The sequence below is a fragment of the Cuculus canorus genome, chromosome 3, assembly GCF_017976375.1.
Source record: "Cuculus canorus isolate bCucCan1 chromosome 3, bCucCan1.pri, whole genome shotgun sequence".
NCBI lineage: Eukaryota > Metazoa > Chordata > Aves > Cuculiformes > Cuculidae > Cuculus > Cuculus canorus.
The window spans coordinates 118704853-118712059 of record NC_071403.1 but is presented as its reverse complement, the minus strand read 5'-3'; positions in this window follow the sequence as shown (position 1 = coordinate 118712059).

Sequence of the window (7207 nt, the reverse complement as noted above, 5' to 3'; positions counted from 1 at the left end):
GTGACTTTTTTAACAGCGCAAATGCAGAAGATACAGACAACACTTTGTGAAGAACGAGTTCTAGAGCAAAGTGGGGGGATCCAGCAAGCATAGGAGGAGTTCTGGGAGGAACTGGCTCTCTTAGCACAGGCTTTTTTGAGCATTACTGTACAACTTTGTCAAAGAACATCTACATATTTCTAACAGCACAGGTACACATTGCCTTTATTTAAGGTTCCTTCTAACCCAAATCATTCTATGATTCTATGATCATCCGGTTCCACCCCCTGCCAGGGGCAGGGACACCTCCCACTGGATCAGGCTGCCCAAACCCCCATCCACCCTGGCCCTAGACACCTCCAGGGATGGGGCAGCCACAGCTTCCCTGGGCAACCTGGGCCAGGGCCTCACCACCCTCATTGTGAAGGATTTCTTCCCAATGTCTAATCTAAATCTTCCCTGTTCCAATTTAAAGCCATCCCCCCTTGTCCTATCACTACATACCCTTTATCCACCTAATGCCAAGTAATGCCAGACTTGAGGTGAAGAGTATGATCTTTGGAATCAATAACATCTCACTGCCAAGTGTGATGACCTTTTGCCATCTGTAAACTCACACACACCAGTTTCTGAGAGCTTTTTGTTCCTTAATAGAAAGAACTGCTTCCTCCCAAGGGGAGGCAGAGAAGGAGGCGCTGAGCTCTTCTCCCTGGCTACCAAGGACAGGACCAGAGGGAATGGCAGGAAGATGCCAGAGGAGAATTAGGTTGGACATTAGGAGAAGGTTTTTCCCCCAGCGGATGGTGGCACCCTGGAACGGCTCCCAGGGAAGCAGTCACAGCACTAAGCCTGACAATATTCCAGAAGTCTTTGAATAATGCACTCAGATACACGGTGTGAATATTCCAGTGTCCTGTGCAGGGACAGGAGCTGGACTCGATGATCCTTGCTGGTCCCTTCCATTCTGTGATTTTATGAAACATAGCTCAGCCTCTAAGGGCAGGGGGCAAAACGTCTGGGGACCCCTGCGAGGGTCGGACAGGGCTCTCTGCCAGGCCACTGTGTGTCCCTGCAGAGACAGGTTTCTCCTGACAGACGTTCAAAAGGCCGAGCTGATGTGCGTGCGCACCAGCACAGGCCATAAAGTGGCTTTCAGCCAGCGTCCCCCGCAGCGGAGAACGTGCCCAGTGTCTCAGCTGCGCCTCCGTCCTTTGTCTGTGCAGCCCCTGTAGACGGCAGGAACGGCAGCACACTGAACCCTTTGGAGATGAGGAATGCCTCATTATGCTGGAGTGACTAATGAAGGGCGAGTGTTGACATATGTGAAAGGGAGCTTTGCCGGGGCCTTGCAGCGAGGACAAAGGAGCAGCGCAGTGGCTGGAAAGCAGAGCTCTTGGGGGTGCGTTAGGAAGGAGAAAACGGGACGGGATCCCCGGGGAACCTGCAGGTCGACAGTGCTTGGCGCTATCCAAAGGGAACAGCCTGGTGGAGAGCAGCCAAAGCAGGGGTCCCTGGGGATTCACAGCGTGCACCTGCGTGCTTGTTAATAAGGCTTTTTTTTTTTTCAGTAATTAACGATGCACTGTAAAATACTTAGAATTAACATAAACTGAACATCCACAACTAGCTAATTCGCTTTATTTAATGGGAAATCCATTGTGAATTTACAAGTGCGATCAAAGCTAATTCTAAAAGCAAAGGTAATACTTTATTGACTGTTCTTTTCTGTCTCTGCAATCCCTTAATCGTAACAGTTAAAATTGCATTCTTCAAAAACACTTAAAGATGATGCTTAGTTGCAGAGTTCAGTGAAGGTGAGGAAAAGAGGTAAAATCTGGCCTTTGACAGTTACAATTTCTTCCTCTTTGTCATGAGCATTACAATGTGCTGGCCCCTTTGAAAGCAGTTTGGATAAATAATTAAGTTTTAACTGGATGGCATCTAACTGTAGCTCCTGCCTATGAATCTTCAGGGAAAATAGAGAAACTTGCCATTTGGTTTGGTGTAAAACACATGGAGTCTTATCTTTCAAAACAGAGACTGCTGAGATTCTACTCTCCCTCATTTTGTTTAAAGTTTTAAATAACTTTGAATTTTTTTGATAGAGGCACTTGTTTGTTGCAAGCATTACCTGTTTAATCTATTTAGTGAGGTCTGGGTTTTTTTCAATACATATACATACGCATAAACAGATCATACCACTGTTGAGAAGTTTAAGGAATTTACAAAGCTCTAGGTAAAATTTCTAAAGGTAATTCTGCAGTGCTAGTATCTCTTATATTTTTTTTCAATACTTTAAGTACGTTGGCTCTGTTTCATTAAACACAGAAACTCAGTTAGAAGCTTAACCCTTGCTTGGGGGCCCTTCCAGCAAAAAGTCTGTAGACCCAAAGGTAAGCCCAGAAGGAGGCAAGATTGGACTTACCTGGTGTAATGATGCAATCATGTATTGATTTAGAAGATGAGGTCTATTACTGGAAATCGGAGTACAGCTGGAGACATGCTGACCTGCTACAATAGGAATCAGTGTCCTAGTGAATTTAGTGGTTTCTTAAAAGCTCTTCTAAGTACAGCTGTTCTCCCTCAGGACTGAAGCTATCGACAAAGCATAAAAGAAAGAAAAATCTTAAAGAAGGTATTATTGTGTTTTCAGCTTCAGTATAACATAAAAATATTATTTCTTAAAAGATGAAAATTTTCAAGTTAGAGTGTTGTTATGATCAAGACGTCACTAAACTCCTTTTAAACCCTGTGCATTTCACACAGCTTATTCTCTGGCAAGAAACAGTACGCGAGATGAACAGAAGCAAATGGTCCCTTTCTTACTGTGTGGTGAATAGAAGCAAACAGCCCAGACTGAGTTCGCTGAAAAAACTCCAGCAGGGTATTCATGAGATGAATACAACCATCTCATGCCCCTTTTGTCAGGAGAGATCAGATGCACTGGCCTGGAAGAGAGAAACAACCCCTGAACTTGTTGTATAACGTAGGAGTGAATCTCCCTGTTGACAAAGTAAAGCAGTGTTTTAGCTGTCACCACCCATCCCGTCAAGGTCACAGAGGAACCAGTGCACACAGTGTATCTAAAAACAAGCAGAAAATTAATTTCAAAGGGATGTTTTTAAACCATATATTTAACAAGGTTAACCCATGCCAGAGGAAACCATCAGCTACCTATAATTAAACATAAACGCATCAGCTGTATTGATTGACCTTAACCTGAGATAGCAGTTGTTGCCTAAAGCCCTTTGTAAGTGGATGCAGACAGAGCTGGGACAGAATGGGAGGGAAATGGGCCTGGGAAATAAATAGATCAGAATCTGGTTATTCTGTACTTGGCAATTCCATTGACAAAGACTGCATGTTCCTCTGCACAGTGTCATTTTCCTACATGCTCCTTGCAGGAATGTTAAACCTTGTAGGCTGCCACACAAGGAGAAATAGCTTAAGGAACCAGTATTGCTGGACAGTCAGCAGTGCAATGGAAAAGAGAGTCATTGTTTGGTAGGAGACGTTGGGTGAAGCAGCGTTTGTGAAGAGGGTGTTACCCCCATGCAATGAATGGAGTATCCACACACGCCGCTGGGCTCCCAGGCAGTAAATCCAGAAGAAAAGTGAATACAGCTTCAATTTTAAAAGCAGCGTGGAATGCATAAACCCATGAAAAATTCAAGACAGCTTGAGCAAATGTTTGTAGCAGATAACACACATTTGGAAATAACGTATGATGTGAATTCTCAAAGACACTCTTAAGTAAAATTACAGTGATGATACGGTAGTGTAGTTTATGAGACCATTCTTGGATCTGTAACAAGAAAACACACTTCTTAAGCTAAGATTGTGTGTGGGGACAAGGGAGATTTATCAGCAAATGATGTTTCTGCTGGACTACTCCATGCACCTTTATCAAGTCATTTTGCATTCATATGCTCCTAAAGCTTAGATACAAAGGTCTTAATAAATGCCTATTTTTATTGTAAGCATTTTCAGACAGACACTTTTCTTTTACTACAAAGCTATATATCACCGGGCATAGTAACTGGCTGGCAGTGCTGCTTTCATGTGATTAATGATCATACACGCCAAAGTGAGATGATTTGCCACTTTTGTCCATGGTGGAAGCAATTTACAGCCTGAATGATTGTGAAAAACAGACTCTGCACGTTCTTGACTTACAGTATCATCAGCCTGTGAGTTTCACACAATTCGTAGTATTAGAAAAACTATCCACGGTAACCTTAGCTCAATGGGAAAAATATTATGGAAGTTAATGGTTAGACGTGCCGGGAAGATAATTTTGAACTATGAGGAGGTAATTGTTACCACTCCCATTTAATGTCATCTAAGAAATCGACTCTCTGATCCCGCTTCAGGTTGCACCGATGTTATCTGTTGTGGTGTGGAAAACAATCTTGAGGTAGCTGCGCTGATAACAGGACTGAATATTAACTATTTAATTCCAAAAACTAATTATTATATATTTTTAAAGGATAATTACCGTCTTCAAATAATGAGCCACCTTTAATAACTGCAAAATGCTTGCAATGTGGAGTGATTGTTATCACCATATGTGTTCAAGTTCAAGGTGGTACCAGTCCTGACTACTGGACAGGGCTTGTTTGATGTTTCCAAACTTATATCCTATGGACATATCTTCATAATGGACAATTCTCAACGGAGAAACCACCCAACCCTTATTTCCTAACAAGCCCTCAGGAAAGGACTTCAGGGAGGTTTACAAAAGCAAGAGCTCTTGGAAATCTTTTTTATTTCAAGATTCAGCTGAAACCAAGATTAGCTGACAGTATGACAGAGAGGAACACACAAGAGCTTATAAATAGAGGCCTGAAAAGATGATTTGATTTCCATTCTTTGGAATGTTACAGCTATTCAGAGATATTGCAAAGTAATCTCTGGTAAATTGCCCACGATTGAAGCAAATGGTAGTGCACTGAATAGAGCCCTCTGGTCCTTCCTAGGCTGGAACTCTCTACAAAAGTTCTGCATAAGGGATGAAGGACTTTTTCTTTTGTTGTAACACGTTCCTGATTTCTTTGTAAAACAGGGACAGGTGACAACAAAATCTTGCATCTCCAAATAGTACTTGTGCCTTTAAGTACCACTCACGGAACAAACAAGGCTTTCCATCCCAGCTTCTTTTTAAATGCCTTTTTACATCACTCAGTCCCCAAAAGATTTCATTCCTCGGGTCTCGTTTAATGGAAAGGGATTCTTTTGCTGAAGTACTTTTTCATATGTTTCCAATCTCCCAGTGCCGTATCTGCCATGGCAGATGTTGTGGCTTCTTCTTAATATGTTTCAGGTATCTCTTTTCTGAACAACTGGAGATAAAACGGTGTTGAACACTGGTGTAAGCTTCAGCTTTTGTTATAAATCAGTTCTATTTAATATAGTCCTTCCCAACAGCATTTATTTTCAGAAGCATTTAGACATCTGTCTGAAGACCAAACTACAAATCTTGAAACTGAATCCTACTGGGAACAAGCTCTACAAAATTTGTACCTAATACTCACTGGAGTGTGGCTCCAGTCCTCCCCTTCCTTTCTTCACTGTCTCTTGTCTTTCATTGCTCTTAGTTCCTATAGTATTTTTTTCAGAAAGCTTTTCCTGCATATAGAGTGCTGAAGAAAGTCTAAATAGCTTTTTAATTCTTCTGTCTTCATCCAACACTCAGAACAAACAACAGATACAAGAATGGGAACAAGTAAATTCTTGCATTAGTGAAATTACTCTAAATCCGTTTCTACAGTAATTTATCTTTCATTGTTAAATAATTTTAATTTCTAAATGTGTGTGCTATAAAATATTTATCATATGTTAACGTGTTTTTTGTGTTACAGACAAAAATGCCAAACAAAACTAAGAAGCAAACCATGCAATTTATGATTTATTTATTTAGATTGTCAGTACTAAAAATGGTGATGGAGTTCACGCAGAAGCAATAAAGCTGCTTGAGTCCACAAGCCAACTACCCACACCTTGTAAAAGGAACAAGACAACTAAGAACCCTGGAAATAAAACCATCTGTAAGAATTAATCTAGGGAGTAAACATCCAAAATGAAGGATGTTTTTACATGTTCTCTACTATGCTCGCATAATGAGAATGAAGCACTAAAAATGTGCAAAACGGTGAGCAGGGATTTTTAACTACATCAGTCCCTCTACAAGAGTAGTCCCTCTGGCGTCATAAAGAGTACTCACTTGAGTATGGCTCACAGGAATGAGATCAGAACACTAAAAAACAGAAGAAAAAAGGACACAATTATGGTAAAAAATATTTAGTAAATATAGAATAAATAGCTTTTCAGTTGTGGGTTTTCTGTTGCTTCAAGCAGATCTGGGTAGGCACCCAGGAAAATCAATTTGATTGCATAATGACCAAGATTATTTCACTTTTAAAAAGCCATCATTAGTCACGAGAGGAGGAGTGCTGGTTTGAATCAGGCATGTTGCAAACAGATGTTATGCAAGCTTCCCCAAACAGCCCCGCCAATGCACTGCAATCCTGAGTTACGACACTGACTGCAGCTGCTGCAATCTGGGCCCTTTTTTGGGTCACAGTTTGATCTGTTGGTTTTCCCAAAACGGGGATGATGGTTTTGTGATGCGTACAAAAACTTGAAGGAGAACGATGTCTTATTTTTCGTTTTCAGCCCAGCAGATTTGGATACCATCTCTGAATTAGGCATCAGCAGTTCAGGACAGGGATGGAAAAGCATATTCTTTCACAGAATCGTTTGGGTTGGAAAAGACCTTTAAGATCATCGATTCCAACCCTTAACCTAACACTGCCAAGTCCACCACTAAATCACGTCTCTAAGTACCACACCTCCATGGCTTTTAAGGCCCATCCAACCTGGCCCTAGACACCTCCAGGGATGGGGCAGCCACAGCTTCCGTGGGCAACCTGGGCCAGGGCCTCACAACCCTCATTGTGAAGAATTACTTCCCAATGTCTTAATCTAAATCTTCCCCCTTCCAATTTAAAGCCGCCCCCCCTCGTCCTGTCACTCCAGGCCGTTGGCAAAGCCCCTCCTCAGCTTTCCTGCAGCCCCTTTCAGTGCTGGAAGCTGCTCTAAGATCTCCCCGGAGCCTCCTCCTCCCCAGGCTGAACAGCCCCCGCTCTCCCAACCCCGCTCGGGCCTCGCTGCGCACCCGCTACCGGCGCCTCCCGCGGGCTCCGCCGCGGCCCTCCAGCCTGACACA